The sequence below is a fragment of the Melopsittacus undulatus genome, chromosome 11, assembly GCF_012275295.1.
Source record: "Melopsittacus undulatus isolate bMelUnd1 chromosome 11, bMelUnd1.mat.Z, whole genome shotgun sequence".
Lineage (NCBI taxonomy): Eukaryota > Metazoa > Chordata > Aves > Psittaciformes > Psittaculidae > Melopsittacus > Melopsittacus undulatus.
In genome coordinates, this window is record NC_047537.1 from 1524407 (window position 1) to 1540468 (window position 16062).

The 16062-nt window shown below is 50.4% G+C and overlaps 1 protein-coding gene across 1 annotated transcript in view; it reads left to right on the top strand.

Moving 5' to 3' along the window:
• Window positions 1-9628: 9628 nt before the first annotated feature.
• NACC2 (NACC family member 2) overlaps window positions 9629-16062 on the top strand; it is a 50121-nt gene continuing 43687 nt past the window's right edge. Inside the window, exon 1 of the mRNA XM_034067432.1 lies at window positions 9629-9756. The gene's annotated coding sequence lies outside the window, so the exon portion shown is untranslated. The remainder of the gene's footprint in view (window positions 9757-16062) is intronic.

The following is a 16062-nucleotide window of genomic DNA, read 5'->3' on the forward strand; positions in this document are numbered from 1 at the left end:
GCTGGTGCTGTGCTCTGGGGCTGCTCTCAGGGCTCTGCAGTGCTATCCAGGTTAAACATTCCCAGGAATCCCTGTATTCCTGCTCTCTGCTGTCCAAAGCTGCTTCCCTTTGCAATAACAGGGGGGTGGTTTCCACAGAGATTGTTTAAATGATGCCTTTATTCAAACGTTGGGAACGCCTTTGGAAAGGGATGAGTGCGGGGCCTGGGTTGGAGGAAACAGGATAACAACATGATAGCAATGTGCCACAAGAAGGGCAAGCACATTTCGCGCTTCAGGGACTGTAACTGCTTACCAACGAGGGCAGGAAGGGACTGATGCTGCTTCTCCCATTCCTTGGGGATGCTAGGCATGCATTAAAGGGCAATAGGGGTTTTGGTCTCTTCCTTGAAAGCATCAACCACCAACAAAGAACTGAAGCAAGAACCGAGACCTGAAACCTGGTTATAGCTGTGGATAGATGTCTAGTTCCGCTGGAGGCAGTGGCAAAGTCTCAGTGCTTCCAGTGGGGTCAGGATTTCACCTTGTGTTCCTTTGAAACAAAACTGCCTGTTCTTGGGGAGATAAATAAACCATTTGGAAGCGATGCTCGTGGGTCAAGTTGGACGTGCGTATGTACAGAAGATGTACGGTGCTTTGTGGCCCTGTGCAGCACAAGGAATATGAGGCCAACTCCTGAAGTCCCTTCAGGGCTCTGCTGTGGGGGTTTTTCCCTGCTGACTCTGCTGTTTGTTGTAGCTCCCACGTTGCTGCTGTGCTTCCTGGCCTGCTCAGAGCACACTGCTGCCTTTGAGAGCATGGGAGGACCATAAGAGGAAGATGGGTTTGCTTTTCCCATGTGAATGGTGAGCAGAAGGGGTTGGGGTCAGCCCAGGTCCAAAAGCCCTCAGAATAGTAAGAAGCAAGGTTGGTCTCTTTGGATAAGCCACCCACTGCTGTGGGTGCCATGGGGTGGTGGCACCATCACCCTCAGCCTGTGCTCGGTTGACACAGCACAGTGAAACCCCAGAGATGGGCAGGAGCCGGGTTTGTTCCCAGCCTGTGACCTTGAGCATCCTTTGCATCCTCCCAGCACATGATTCGGGGGAGAAGGCAGCGGCGGAGGCGGCAGCACAGGAGCTGAGCGTTTGTTCAGAGAGAAAACTTGCTTCAATGTGCAGAGATGCCAAGTGGATCTTGTTTTGTTTTGGCACGTTGGAGGCAAGCCAGCAGCAGGATGTTGTGAAGGCTTCAGCAGCTCCTGCCTGCTTGTTCCATACCAAGCATAACTCTGTATGTATTTTTATCGGCAAACTCGGTCCCACGCATCTGATGCACAAACGAGAGCCCCGGCTGCAGGGCTGCTCTGCCAGGGCACTGCACAACGGAGCCCTTCTTGGCTCTGCTCTGTCATCACAGGCTCAGGAACTGCCCTGCAAAGGTTTACTGGGCTTTTCCCACCCCCTGCCAGCTGCTCAGAGCAAAACCAAGTGGCTGTTTGATGGGAGAGGAAAGCAAACCAAGTTGTGTGCATGCTGCGGTTCCTGCTTCCCAGGCTCGGGATTCAGTGTGTCCTGGCTGCCGTTCTGGAAAGGTTGCAGGGAATTAGGGTATTCCTTTTTGCATTGCACATGGGGATGAGGCGTTTCTGCTGCGTCAGCAGAAGGGCCTGCTCTCTCCCTTGCACAATAGAAAGCCGCTGGGTATAAATAGCCTTTTCTGCCTGTCACCTCGGTGACTTTAACGGCGATGCCCTGATTTAAGCCCTGCTTCCAGAAGATGCTTCAGGTGTGTGCTGTCCTCAGGGACTGACTGAGCGCTCATTTGAATGAAGCCTGTTTAAGAGGCTCTAAGCAGGGATGTGCTGAGCTTGTGTAAGCTCATGTTTTAGTGCTTTGCAGAGCTGGGACTGGCACGAGGGGGGAGGACTGAGCCCATCGTCGCTGTTTAAGCACTACAACTGTTGCCTTCACAAAGGATCAGTGCTCAGAACAGGGAGACATCTTAAGAGTGTCTGACAAATATATGTACATTCAGGGACAGTGAGCTTTGAATGCTTAATACAGTGAAGGGAATTGAACATGACAGAGCTCCACAGAGGGCAGAGCAGATGCTTTACCTGCCTGCCTCCAACAAGCCCCCGGGATCTCCAGGGTGGGATGGCAGCTGCTGGTGGGGGGCAGGATGGGTGCCCAGCACCCATCAGGCACAGAGAAGATGGGTGCTCTCTCCTTTCTTATTAATCTCCATCCTCCTCATTTATCAGTTTAATAGTAATGCTGACATGATTTACCTCAGGGCACTTAAGGCTGGGCTGGGTGCAGGTTCCCGACTGGAACAGCAGGAGGAATGGGCAGAAGCACCCTGACAGGGTGACCCAGTCCCACTCTTCCCTCATCCCATTTGCCCTGCCTGCATCCTCCTTGTCCCTTTGTTCCTAAGAAAAGCATCCGAGGTGACTATGGATGCCTTTCTAAATGCTTATCGTCACATTATCCATCAGATACATATTTACAATCATTCATTAAATTAGGATGTACGTTTCATTCTTCTTTCTTCGAATATTAATGCCTACTCCTGGCTGAAATGCCATATGAATATTCATTAAAAAATCAATCAATTCCTGTGCCAGGAATGATGTCATTGGAGCAGTAACTGAAGCCGTAATCGAGCACGCTATGGAAAAACGATGAATGCCATCAGATCTAATGTTTATTGAATTCCGGGTGGGTAAATCACAGGAGGTTTCTGCCATCCTTTTGTGTGCATTAACTGGTGCTCCAGTTCCTCCTCCTGGCCAGCACCGGTCAGCCCACCAGGAGCAGGTACGAGACACCCCACAAGGATGGATGAGGCTGGGGCCGGGTGGGATGTCACATTGCTGCAGGGCTCTTAATGAAGAGAGGGTTAGAAATCTGACTGACAACAATGGGAAACAAAAGCTCTCCAAACTGTTGTGGGAAAGCTGGGAAATTAATAGGCTGAGGTCCCCTTTCCAGCAGATCTTTGGCTGGCAAAGCTCTTTCTCATCACTTTGAGCATTGTCCTGAGGGACTTCAAGTGATGGCTTTTCTTGGGTTTTCCTCTCGGTTTTTAATGGGGGAGCTACCAGAGCAAATAGAGAATAAAGAGTAACAATACACTTCGGGAGGGATCATTATTATTCCACATTTTCTCACATCAAGACTTTCTCAACAATAGCAAAGGAGCTGTGCCAATGCACGGGCTCTGACTGCAGCTCCTGTGATAAGATCACACTCTGGTTGTGTGGGAAATATTAAGAGTTTTGGCTTGACTTCAGCAGCAAGTCGCTTTGCAAGTCTTTTGTGTGCAATGCACCAGCTTTAGATGAGAGGTGCTTTTCAGGATCCGCTTTTTGCCGTAGCTGCCGCAATCAAATCCTCCTTCAGGTCTGCAGAGCACATTTCACAGAGCATTTGTCCTGGGGGGAAGTGGGGTTGAGTGTAACTGAACCCATTGCCAAAGGTGATTCTCGGGACATTATCGCCGTATGTTGGAAGCTAAATACTTAGGGAATGTCACAGTCCTAAGACATTAAAATTCTTAGCATGAATTAAGTTATTGCTTAGTCACTCTGATTACCTCGATCACACAATAAAGGCTCAGACCGTCCTGTGTGCAGCAGTGATATTTCAGCTCAGAGCTGCTCCATCCCTCTGCCTGCTCCATGGCCTCCAGCCATCAGTGGAGAAGACAAGCCCAGGTCGGCTGGTTTAGCTGTCACATGTGAATGGGAACAGGTAACACCTTCAGTGGGTGTCAGTGTCAGTATTAGCCCATTTCCAGCGGTGGAGGAGCCACTTCCCAGCAGCACCCACCGGTGACACTGGGTCCTGGGCTCCTGGCAGAGGAGCAGCAGGGAGCCAAGGTTACCGCTTCCACCTCCAGCACTGCAGCATCAACTCGTGCATCACTGCGCTGACAACAGTGACTTGCTGTGTCAGTCACATCACAGACACTTCAATCCAAAGTGTGCTTCTATGGAAAGGAAGGGGAAACACAGACCGATTATGCCAGGCTCATTTACATGCTTAGCTTAGAGAAATGAGCTGCCTGACTCTGTCTCAGGCGGTGTGATGCTCTCACTGAGGGCGTCATCGTCTCCTGCAGAGAAGATGCGCAGCTTCCTCGTCCCCTTCTCACCTGGCCAGGGATATTCACCCCTCCAAGGTTGCTGCTTGTGTTTCTGTGCATCTAATTCCCCATATGTGAGGGATGTAAGAAGATGTGTAGGGAGGGGCTGAACACCATTTATTTGTTTAGTGGTCAACTTCAGATTAATGAGAATTACTATGCAAGAAAGGCTTTGGAAAAGGGATGGTTCTGTCAAAGAAATGAGCCATTCTATGTGTCCTGTCCCAAGTTTCACAACTCTTTAAAGCAAAAGGTGACTTCAAATGCAACGCGCTGCAGTGGGAGCAAGACCTAAAGAGTCTGGCGCTGCAGCCATCCAGGTTGCTTGGCACAATAGGTCCTGTGCTAACAAGATGCACACTCACAGAGCCAAGAGAAAGATGATGCATCTGGGAAGCAGAAATCCTGGTCAGACCTTAAAGAGGAAGCAGTGAGCCAGAGAAAGGCTTGTAAAGTCCTGTGAATTGTGCCAGTTGGAGTTAAATGCAGTTTCTGAGCAGTAAAGGCAATTAAACACCGAGATCATTTACAAGAGGATGTTCTATCCACCAACACGTTGGGTCTTTAAGATGAAAGTAGATATTTCTCTGAGAAATTTATTCTATGATGCTCTTGGGAAAAAGTCTCCATTCTGTGTCTGGGGGATCAGGAACCTTCCAGCCCCAGCCTGGCAGCATCAGCTGAGCCAGGGCACTCAGTACCTGCACCTGAATTAACACAGCCAGAGGGAAACCACCTCCTGACACTGGGTTTGCCTTCCTCCCACTCATCACCAAACCCTCCTGTAATAAATAGCTTCTGAACCAGGCCAATGATCCGTTAGTTTGTTGTTGTCCTACCCTCACCTCATGGGATCCAGCTGGAAACAAGCAGTGCCTTGTGCTTCTGGAACAGTTCTCATGCCAGCAGCTGAAGGATGTCTCTGTTTACAAACAAGGAAAGGCTTTGTGCATACAACCTGGACCGCTTGAGGTAGGACAATGTGGCCACCTTGGAGACACTCTCATTTCTGTTTGTTTTAACTTATTCCTCATCATTTTAATGTACACCAAGTAAGCCTGGTCGTAATCAAAACAGCCATCACCTTGTCAGCTGTGTGGCAGAGGGTGATTCCTGAGCCTCCTGCAGCTGCTTCATGTAAAGAACTCAGAACTTCATTTACTTTATTGATAATAAATAACAACTGCATCTCTGATTCCATCACACAGGCTCGCTCTGAGCAGTGCCTTATCCTATGAATGACTTCATCGTGTTCCTGGGGATGCTGATGAGGGAAAGCCCTGCCCGGGGGAGTGAGGTGGCAGAGCCTGCTACAGTGGTGTTTCCCACTCTCTGGTCAGCATTACGTGAGCTGGAACAGGGGAGGGCTGGGATAACTGAGGCTGTCACATTGCATTCAAAGCTGGAAAGGAGAATACCCAGCAGAGGAAAAAAGAATTGAGCTGAACAGCCACCAAAGACAACAAAGGAAAGACTTTATTGGGTAAGAGATTGTCTCCTGGGTCCTGCAGCTTTGGCTGAGCACAGATTCCAGGGGCTTGTCCCAAACTGCAGTGTGTTAGCACCCATCCCTCCTCAAGTGTGGTGGGCATCAGGAAGGGGGTGTGAACACACTGTTCATTGTCCCATCCCGCCCGGCAATTGCCATTACTAATGTTAGAAGCAGGCTGTGATGACATTTATCTGCCAGGGTCATGGCTTGGTTCAGAGAGCTCAGACACCCTCAAAATGCCAATTCTGAGCCCTGGGCCTCCCAGGAGATCTCTGTGGGCTGACATGAAAACATTGCAGGGCTGGAATGAGACCCCCTGTGACCCAGCAGAGATTTACTGCAGCAGGGTTACAGCTTTCCCAGTGAAATACGTGCCAGTAAGGCTCCCTAATGGGAGCAGAGTGTAATGCTGGAGTGGGAAGTGGAATGGAGACACCACAAAGCGGTCAAGGAGCAGAAGAGCGAGAGACTAATGAGGCAGAGCCGACATGGTCACAGGTTGTCATTTAACCTCCTTATCTCCGTTTTCCAAAGGGAAATGCAGGTATAATGCCCACCTCCAGATCCTGTTGAGTTTTGTAGCTGAGAGGTGTGTCCTTAGAATCACAGAAGCATATAATGGTTTGGGTTGGAAAGGACCTTAAGATCATCCAGTTCCAACCCTGCTGCCATGGGCAGGGACACCTCACACTAAACCATGGCACCCAAGTAAACCATTACTTAGATAGTTACTGTTCTATATGGCCAGAAGCTGAGTATCCTCCCACACCACTGAGCTCTACTACACTGACTACAACAACCCCCCTGAGGAGTCAGCTCTTTCCTCCCTTACGGTGTTTTAGGTTTGTACAAGGACATTAACACTTGTCTCTGCTCTTGCCGCTGGAGCACAACAAGCAAACCTCATCCCTCGGCTGCTGTGATGGGGAGGGGAAAAGGCAAATCCCTCTGCCATAAATAAATCAAGTACATAAACAAGGGTTTCTGATACATGTTGGTTTGTCATTTGCTGCTGTTCATGATGGTATGTTAATCCCAGTGAACTTAACATAGCTGTGATATAGCTGCTGTTTCCTCTCCTCTCTTCTATGAGTTCCAAGTACACTGGAGTGTAACCTAAGTGTAGCGGCAAAGTAAAGGTTTTTAGCAGCATGTAATTCTCTGTACCCACCAGACTGCCCTGTAGTTCACAGTGCAGTGCACACACTGTTTGTGTGTGTTGGATTAGAGCGATAACACTGCTTCTACCTGCAAAGAAAGCTCTGTCCCAGTTACCAACCTCCATCCCAATATGCCAACTGCTCTGCCTGGTGAAGGCCTCGGAAGGTTTGCTTCACAGGAACCAGTCTCTCAGGCAGACTTCTCAGCTTTTCCATTTCTTCCATCATCCTTTTCCATCCCAGAGCTGCTCTGCTGGATGTATGTGGCACAGCCCAGCCTGCCCTATGGCACAGCCCGGCCACACTGATGGCCATCCCCATGGCATCATCCCTGCAGGGAGGAAGACTGGAAGGACCTTGCAGGTCTTGCTCATTACTGAGCTTGCTGGAAAGTCACCAAATAAATGTGTCCTCTGCTCACTGGATTCACAGAATCATGGACTGGTTTGGGTTGGAAGGGGAACTCATCCAGTTCCAACCCCTGCCAGGGGCAGGGACACCTTCCTCTACAGCAGGTTGCTCCAACCCCATCCAGCCTGTGGCTTTGATCTGTGCCCTATGGCATCTGATACACCAGGGTTTGATGCTGTGGTGCTGAGCTGTGGGCTCCCTGAGAGCTCTGATGCCAGAGCCAGGCCGGCTCCCTCCCACTGCCACTCACGAATACAACTGGAAACCAAGACGCAAAGTGTATTTTAACACCTTTAGCATCCTTAGAGCCCAGAGTTTGGAAAAGGAACAAAATCCCTAAAGCTCAGCCATGGACAGCTGAAGTTTAACTGAAGAGCTGCAGCCAGGGAGAGTTAAATGGACGTGAGCTGCTGCAGGGATGTTTCTTCTGCTTCACTAAGATGAAAAAACACAAGTTAGCTTTTCTCCTGCAGGAATGTAAATGTTGGGTGTTCCATCAAGTGATTCCTCAGCCCTGCAGCCATCCTTCAGTTTGAAATGCTAGATTAAAAACGAGAGAGAAAGAAAGAAAACATTTCCGTCAGCCTGAGCACACTTTGCAGACATTATGGGAACTGTCGCCTGTTCTGTTTCCTCTCGTCACTGAACCAATCTTCTGCATTAAAATCAGCATAGTAGTAAATAAACATGTTTTTTCGAGCCCTGGAGCCATTCTGAGACATGAAATTGTACTTTAGAAATGTTTCTTTCTCCATCACAGAACGTTTTAAGATGCCCATGGCTGAAGGGAAGGAAGATGCTCTCCTGGCTGCAGCATTAACAGCCCTTCTGCTCTCTCAGAGCTGGGGGAGGCCCTGGGCAAGTCACGGCACTTGGGTTTTCCATCCTACTTAAGCATGTGGGGAAGAACAGCAGCTCTCCACCTATCCAGGATGTCACAGCTCCCCATGGTCATGGCCTGGGGATTCCAGCATCCACACCGTTGACTCTCATCCCTGCACTGCATACAGCCAGTAAATCGTGTCCCATGTCATCTGGAACACAGGGATGCTCTGATGTTAGCTGTGCTGCCTCAAGCAGGGACATGGGTTTGGGGCTGGCTTTCCCACTGGGATATATGTACTCCAGGAGGTATTTCATGTATTTGGACTGGAATGAAACTCAGAGGCTCTGCTATGTCCAGAAAGTGGCCCCATGGGCCACCACTGCCTGATTCCCTCCACTGTGACACAGCCAACGGGTGTCATGCAGGGTTTGTAGCGTTGTGTTGGGATGCTTCATGGAAACGGGCGGAGAGGAGCAGGGAATGTCTCATTTTAAGGGCAGGGATTTAAGGATTGCTCTACCTTGGAATGAACTTTGGGGTAGATTTCTCATGCATCATTCCTAAAAAACCCCATTTTCTCTTGCGCAGCAAAGCGAATGTGTCTGTCCCGACCTGACACTGCTTTGCCACGTGTGGAGTGCTAATGGAATTCCTCAGCCTTGAGCAGCTCTGGGCTGATTTAAAAATGGGGATATTTTGGTGCAGATTTTAGGGCATCCTCCGAATGATGAATGTTGAGAGAGAAACTTCCAGATACAAGGAAGTTCTGCCATGGCCTCAATGGGGAACAGAGGGAAAGAGGCTCATGCTTTAAAGAGGGTTTCTGTGATTGCTTTGAAACGTGTTTAGGAGCTGGGGGGTGAACACTATGCGCTTGAATCCCACAGATCTGCCGCTGGTTTGAACATTAGAGAGGCAAAAGCAAAATGAGGTTTTGTTTTAGGCTACAGGGATGGGAATTTGCCCAAGAAGATAAAAGAAAGTGAGATAATGACATGAAATAAATAGAGTAAAACAAAGCAAAAGATAACGTGAAGTAAAATAGATCAAGATAAAGTAACATAAAATAATGAAAGAAAATACAATTAAAAATAAAATGAGAGACATAAAATAAAATAAAAAAATAAATCAAATAAAATAAAAATTAAATAAAAGAAATAGGATAAAATAAACCAAGGTAAATAAAACCCCAAACAAGATAAAATAATAATAAATAAAAATAAAGTAAAATAATAATAAATCAAAATAAATTAAAAAATTAATAATAAACGGAGCTAAAATAAAAATATTAAAATAAAATAATAAATAAAATAATAAATAAGATAAAATAAATAAAGATAAATACAATGACTCATATCAAATCAAATCGATCCGGCATCAATCAGCTCAGACACCCCCTGCCCGCTCCGGTCCCCCCCCGTGTCCGCGCACCGCAGGGGCACACCCGGAGCGCGCCCGCCCCGCCCCGTGACCCGCCCGCTCCGGTGGGGGTGGGGGTGTCCGCGCCGGGTCCCGCCCCGCGGCCCCTCCTCCCGTGCGGGGCAGCCCCGGGGGGGGCCGGTCCCGTCCCACCCCCCCCACCGCCCCCCGCCCGCAGCGGCCGGCCCGGCCCGGTCCCGTCGGGGCCGTTTGTCGGCGGCTGCCGGGCGAGGTCAGGCTCGGTCCGTGCGGAGCGGCCGGAATCACTTCCTGCTGCAGGCCCCGGCAGGCTCCATGGGGCCGGAGCCCCGCAGGTGAGCGCTGCGGCCGGGCCCGGCGGGCGGGGAGGCGGCGGGGAGGGAACCCCCCTCCGGTAGCACCGGACCCCCCCGGCAGCCGCGCTGCGCACCGCGCTCATCCCGCTGCCCTTCATTGTCACGGTGCGGTTACCGGAGGGAGGGATGGGCTCAGCCCCACGGGGGGGAGAGCGGGTTGGGGGGGGTGGGGGGAGGGAAGGGGGGACCTATGGGTGCCGGGACCCCCCCGGCCGTGGGCAGCGGGGGTCGGTGGGGGGGGTGGGTTAGTTCCGGTTGTTCCCAAGTCTTGCACGAATGTGGGAAACCGGGAAATGGGGTGGTTATTATTAGCGATACCTTCCCGAGGCTGCGTGCCCGATGCGGGGCTTATTTTGTGCTGGCCCCATGCGGGCGCAGGCTCCGACTTCCTCACACAGGGGAGGAAGACGCTGGGAAAGGGGAGGCAGGAAATAAACCCAATCCTAAACCCCAGCAGAACGCTTGGAGTTGAGGGATGATCCCGGGGGTCATTGGGGTGCCCGGTGCTCGCTTGCGACAGTGGCTGTGCCCCCATCCCGGCACGGAAACCACCCCAGGGCGTTCATGTGCGCGTCGGGGACCAAGTGGGGTCCGCGGTTGGGTGTTGCTGGGTGGGCGCGTTCCCCACTGCCGCAGCCTGCAGCCTGCTGTACTTAAAGTGCCTTTGCTGTGCTCAAGGACTTCTCCAAACACCTTCCCTGCTGTAGGGAAATGAATTGCCGGCAGCTCCCTGCGGGCTGCGCTGCTCCGGCTCCCCCGGACACAAGGGCAGGATCAGTCCCACCCAGGGCTCCATTACCATCAATTTGAACAGTCCCTTTCCCACCCCCTTTCCTTGCAGGAGGCATTTGTGGGCATCTTGATGTGTTTCATGCCTGCCCAATGCTCGCCTCTCTCCTGGTGTAATTGCGGGGCTGGTGTGCTGGTTTACCTTCTCCAGATGAAGTATTAAACAGGGGGAGCAGTTGGAATCGGGAAGCAGACAGGAATGATTGCTGCCCTCCCTGTGGTGGGGCCTGGGTGATGCTGGAAGCAGCTCTGCAGAGCCCTTCGGGTCCCCACTGGGGGTGACCTGGCCCCACTCTAAGACCCGAATCACCTTGTTCATAGCCTGCTGTTAAATAAACCCCTTCAACTCAAGGCAATAAAGCTGAGCCTTTCCTTATTAGCTGAACTGATGTTGTTTACCCACCCTAGGACAGTAAGTCTGTGACCTCAAGGTGGGGGTAATGGAGGCAATAATAGTTTGCTATGAAGTAAGCAGCAAATGTAAAATATTAGGGATCTTGTCTTCCTCCTCCTGGGAATAAATGTCCTTCTGCAGCCATCACTGCTGCGGGTTTGGGGTTTTCCTCCTGTACAGGCCTTAGAATGAAGACTTCATGGGGGAAAAATGGTGATACTGGAGCGTAAAGGGTGGGGATGGATTTCTACAACTTAAAATTGGTCAGAGCAAACTTGCAAGGCTCATTGCATGATGCAGGCAGCTGGGAAAAGGCAGTGCTTTAATGCCTTTGGTTCCAGGCTCAGACCCCCTGCCTGGGGTTTCGCCCTTTGGACCAGACCATGCTGGCCAAGAGCTGGCCCTGGGGCAGGGGAACAGATGCTGGCTCCTCTCAGTGTGTGCTGGTGAGGGGTCAGTGTCTCTGTGCTGGTCTGGGGTACATAGAGCATCATTACTGCTTGTACTGCCTATGAGGTCTTGGTAAGTCCTTCCTGGACTAGGTTTAGGGTCAAATCCCCAGCTGAGGTGTCAGGAGATGCGAGGCCTCTTTGCTGCATTGCTGGTTGGTCCTTGAGGAAGAAGTGCCAAGAAATCTCCTGGCAGAGCCCATCTGACTTGGTGAGCTCTGGGTTTGCTTCAGAGACCTCCAGGCTGGCATGGACCTGCCCAACTGGGGACACAGCTCATGTGGGGATGGAGACACTGGCACAGGGTGCCCAGAGCAGCTGTGGCTGCCCCATCCCTGGCAGTGCTGAAGGCCAGGTTGGACACAGGGGCTTGGAGCAGCTGCTCCAGTGGAAGGGGTCCCTGCCTGTGGCAGGGGTTGGAACTGGAGGAGCTTGATGGTCCCTCTAACCCAAACCATTCTCTGGTTCTAAGGCTGTCCAGTTTTCCTGCCAGGCCTCATGGAGAGCTGGTGCTGGGCTGAGGAGCTCTGCAGTTATGTGATGTATCTGAGAGGCCTTGATGGACAATCCCAGTACTGAAATGGGTTGGATGTGTGGTGACGCAGAGCTTGGATTAGGGATAACCATAGCGGAGCCACCTGCAGAGGGGTGATGGGATCTGCTCTTGCTTTGCTCTGTGCAATGCCTGTGTTTAAAAATACCCAGGCCTGACAAAATGGGGTTAGAAGGAAGCTTCAGTCATGGGTTTGAATATTCCCAGGGTTTCTGAGCCAGGCAGCTTTTTAAGGTGGGAGATGGGCTGGGATGTGCCAGGCCAAAAGGAACCACTCCTGGAGAGCTGCAGGGATGTTGAGGAGCAGGGGGGGCTGCACTTTGATTGTGCTTCTTTATTTTACTACTTTTCCTATATCTCCTTGAGCTCACTTGAATGCAGTGAAAGAAATAAACCAGAGGCATTCAGCTGGAGGAAATTAAAGTGAATTCAAGTTCCCTGCTTTACCTAATGGCCAGGGAGAGCATTGTCTCTTGCTGCTATTAGCCTTCCAATTGAGCCTGAGCCCACACTGACCCTCCGAAGAGCAGCTTCCCCTTCCCAGCCCTCCTATGCTTTGCCTGGGGAAGTGGCAGCAGGTCCAAGAGCCCCCAGCACCAGCAGGGCTGGGCACACCTATGGGATGTGTTGTGTGTGTGTGGGGGGGTTCTCCATCAGTTTGCTGGCATCCAGGCTGTAGAGCCCTTGAGAAGCAGGTGAAGTGTGCTCCGGAGAGGGTGAGGCTGTGCCTTAGCTCTACCTGCCTGTATTTGCGGAGTGACAGGGATTTTGACAGGCTTTGTGTCTTTTTTAGCAAATCGGGTGTCATGCCAGGTTTGCCTGTGGATGAGATCATTTGCAAAATATGTTTCCCAGCTTGCTTCAGGCATAATTCATTGTGTCAACTGCAATTGCTCATTTGCGAGGAGCTGTGATTCATTAGCGGCTTATTTTTTCGGAGTTCAACTCGGTTTTAAGCAAATGTTTGGAGGCAGAACAGAAATTGAGGAAAATGATCAAACCTTGTGCTCTTTGTGTCCCAAAACGCTGCTGGGAAGGGGAACTTGCTGAACAGCATCAGGAGGGAGAGGCAATGCCTGGAGTACAGGATTGCACTTGGGTTTATCATGTGGTTACTCCTCAATGGGGATGGAGGTAATAGCAATTGGAGTGCTGGGATGGAGCCTGCCATGTAGGGAGATGGAAGGAGCACATGGAGCTTCCTCCTTCTGTTCCATGGTGGGGGGTTCAGCCTGCTGGAAGGTACCACATCTTCCTCATCCCCGCATTCAGCTGGGGCAGAGGCTGCCCTATGGATGGACTGATGGATGATGGACCTGGGGCTGCTGGTGTCTGTGGCCCTTGCATGACACCAGTTCTTTCCCTGAGCTCCTTGATGGAGGAGGCCTTGGGGCTGGTGGAGATGGGAGCAGTTGCTCGTTACAGTGCCCAACACCCCCAAAAGCTGATGGCTCAATGGGATAAATGATGATAAGTAGCCCTTGGCACGTGTTCTGTGCTCTGTGTGTTCTGGGGCCGTTGCAGACACTGCAGTTTGCCTTCAGTCTTTTTAGAGGTCCTCACGTCAGACTTCTTAAAAAAACCCCAAATCTGCATGTCAAGTACATTTTTGTGTTACATTTCCTATGAAGACAAATATTTCAGTGCATTTTTTTCCCCTGGGTGGGTGGATGGGGGGGCAGAAATCGCTGCTACTGCTTCAGCAGCCACAAACTGTCCTCCGATAACAACCCGGTCTGTGTGGGCTGAAGGAATTGATATATTTTTCGCAAAAAAGATTGATTTTTTTCCTATTTTTTTAACTTCTAAGTGATTAAATACATTTGAACAGAAGTCACTTGACAGGTTTTCTTTTCCCTGTGCAGCAATTCCCTGTAAAGTACTCTTAAAACGGGTTTGTTGGTTGGGGTTTTTCTTTCCCAGTATCTGCGTATTCTCTCTCTGTTTTCCTCCCAGTATAAGGTTTGTCTGTTGAAAAGCCAAAAAGACCTGGGAAAGGGGAGAGCTGATGGTAACGTGGGGAGTCTGCTGACCCGCGGCTCGCCGGCGCCGTGCCCAGGCACTGCTGCTTTGCTGCAGAGGCCAGTGCCAGGAGCCAAGGGCAGCAGAGCGTGAGGGGAGGGAGGTGACTCCATCAGAGTGACCATATATAGTCACTGGGATGGGATTAAACCCTTCACCTCCCGGTGTCATCCCTGCAGCAATAAAGCCAATATCGGGATCTGTTAATCATTCGCAAGACCAGGAAGAGAAGAATCCGCTTTTCTTCGCAGCATCTCATTTGTAGCCATCGAGGCTCTTCTGCATCAGTCGATTTGGGGACAGGAGCCAGATGTTGTTCAATCCCTGGTGTCTGGAGACTGGATTTCAGTGGAGGATAGAGTGTGTGAAGAGTTGCAGGTTAAATATGACCGAGCTTGTGCTTACTCAGGCTCGTGGGCTCGGTGGCAGAGCAGTTGTGTGGAGAGGGTCCTGTGTTCGGGTGCCAGCCCTGGCTCAGCTCCACGCGCGCGTTCTGATCGTGATATCCACTGGGGAAGCATATGGCAGCCTCAGTTATATATATATATTGTGTGGGGGTACATGTTTTACATGCCAGTTCTTGCTGTCATAGGACAAACATTTACGCTCTGATTATATGAAGCATTAGGCAAACAAGGGTTAGGTTTGGGAATAGGATAATTCCTTGCAGAGACTCTGTGGAAGGTGCTGTTAAGTGATGACACGACAAAGGAGTGATAATGTTTCGGTACTCGGTGCTTTCCAGGGTGCTAAGCTCTGAATGGATTGTGCTAGATAGAGGTGTAACATGCAGGTGTATAAATAAAGGGTTGGCATTTCAAGGTGTGCAATGCAGAAGGCAATGGCCAGGTGCCCAGAAGACACAGGGAGTGAGGTTTTGTATGTCTAAAGGTGGTTAAAATGCCTTGATTGCCAAGGGGAGGTGGATGGGCCTGGCCATCCCACAGGACAGGATGTGCCTGGCTGCACCATGGACCCTCCTGGGGAGAGGCTCTTTGCCTGGGTACCAAGCCCATGGCTGAGATCCTGCTGGAATGAGACTCTCATAGATGGGGGTGACCCCAGTTCATGGGTGCCCCTTCACTGGAAACCTGCCTGGATGCAGCCACCATCATAGGACTAAAGCTGAGTAGTGTAATGTGCTTTTGGTTCTGTTCTGTTTGGAATCACGCTCTCGTTGCATGATTTTATGATCTGCTAATGGTTGTATGGAGGGTTTGTATCCCTCTGACTAGATCTTCTCCCTTCTCACGAGTTCTGGTGGGCTATGAAGTAAAGCACTGCAGGTTTTGCATGGTTTCTAGAGCTGCAGCCCAGCCTCACAGGCAGGTGTAAGCATCTGTAGCACTCATCCTTTCATTTCTGCAGAGCGAAGTTGCTTCAAACTTCATCTGTCTGCTCCGCAATTATCTTCTGCTTTCTGCCTCCCTCCGTTTATACATGCTACCACCATCAATACATGCCCGTGCTTAATGAAACATTACTGCTTAGGTTTAATTGTCTCCTAATTAAGTAAACCAGAGCTTTGCACGGTGGTTGTAACTGCATCTTCATGTGAGTCCTGCTGTGGTCATGAGCCTGCAGAGGGGGGACAGCAGCATCAGGGCCCTTCAGGAGAGGGTCATGGACCACAGCAGCAGCCTCCTGTGTGGTGCTGCTCCGGAATATCACCCTGCTTAAATGAGATTAATTGCCAGGTTTAAAGCCTGCTTTTCTTTGGATGAATCTCTGCATACATTGGGAATGCTGCCTGGGTTATTGCTTCAGCACAGCCCCACTGAAAGACACGGATCTGGGGTCGTGGGGAAGGCAAAGACAGGGCACGCAAGTGCCGTGCTGTATTTTTGACTCTCATCTGAGCACAATTCCTGGTCTTAATGCATCATTAACATGGTTTTCTGCATTTCATTCCCATTACAGCGCTCAGTTCCGTCGGGTAATTTTGGCATGTTGATATTTTTGTTGTCAGCAGTTTTTCTCTGTTTTTTTGACGCATATAAAACCATTAGTGTGAAAGCAGATTAAAAAGATACATTACAATTAAAATGTTAATGACATCGGCATCATACAACTTTTGA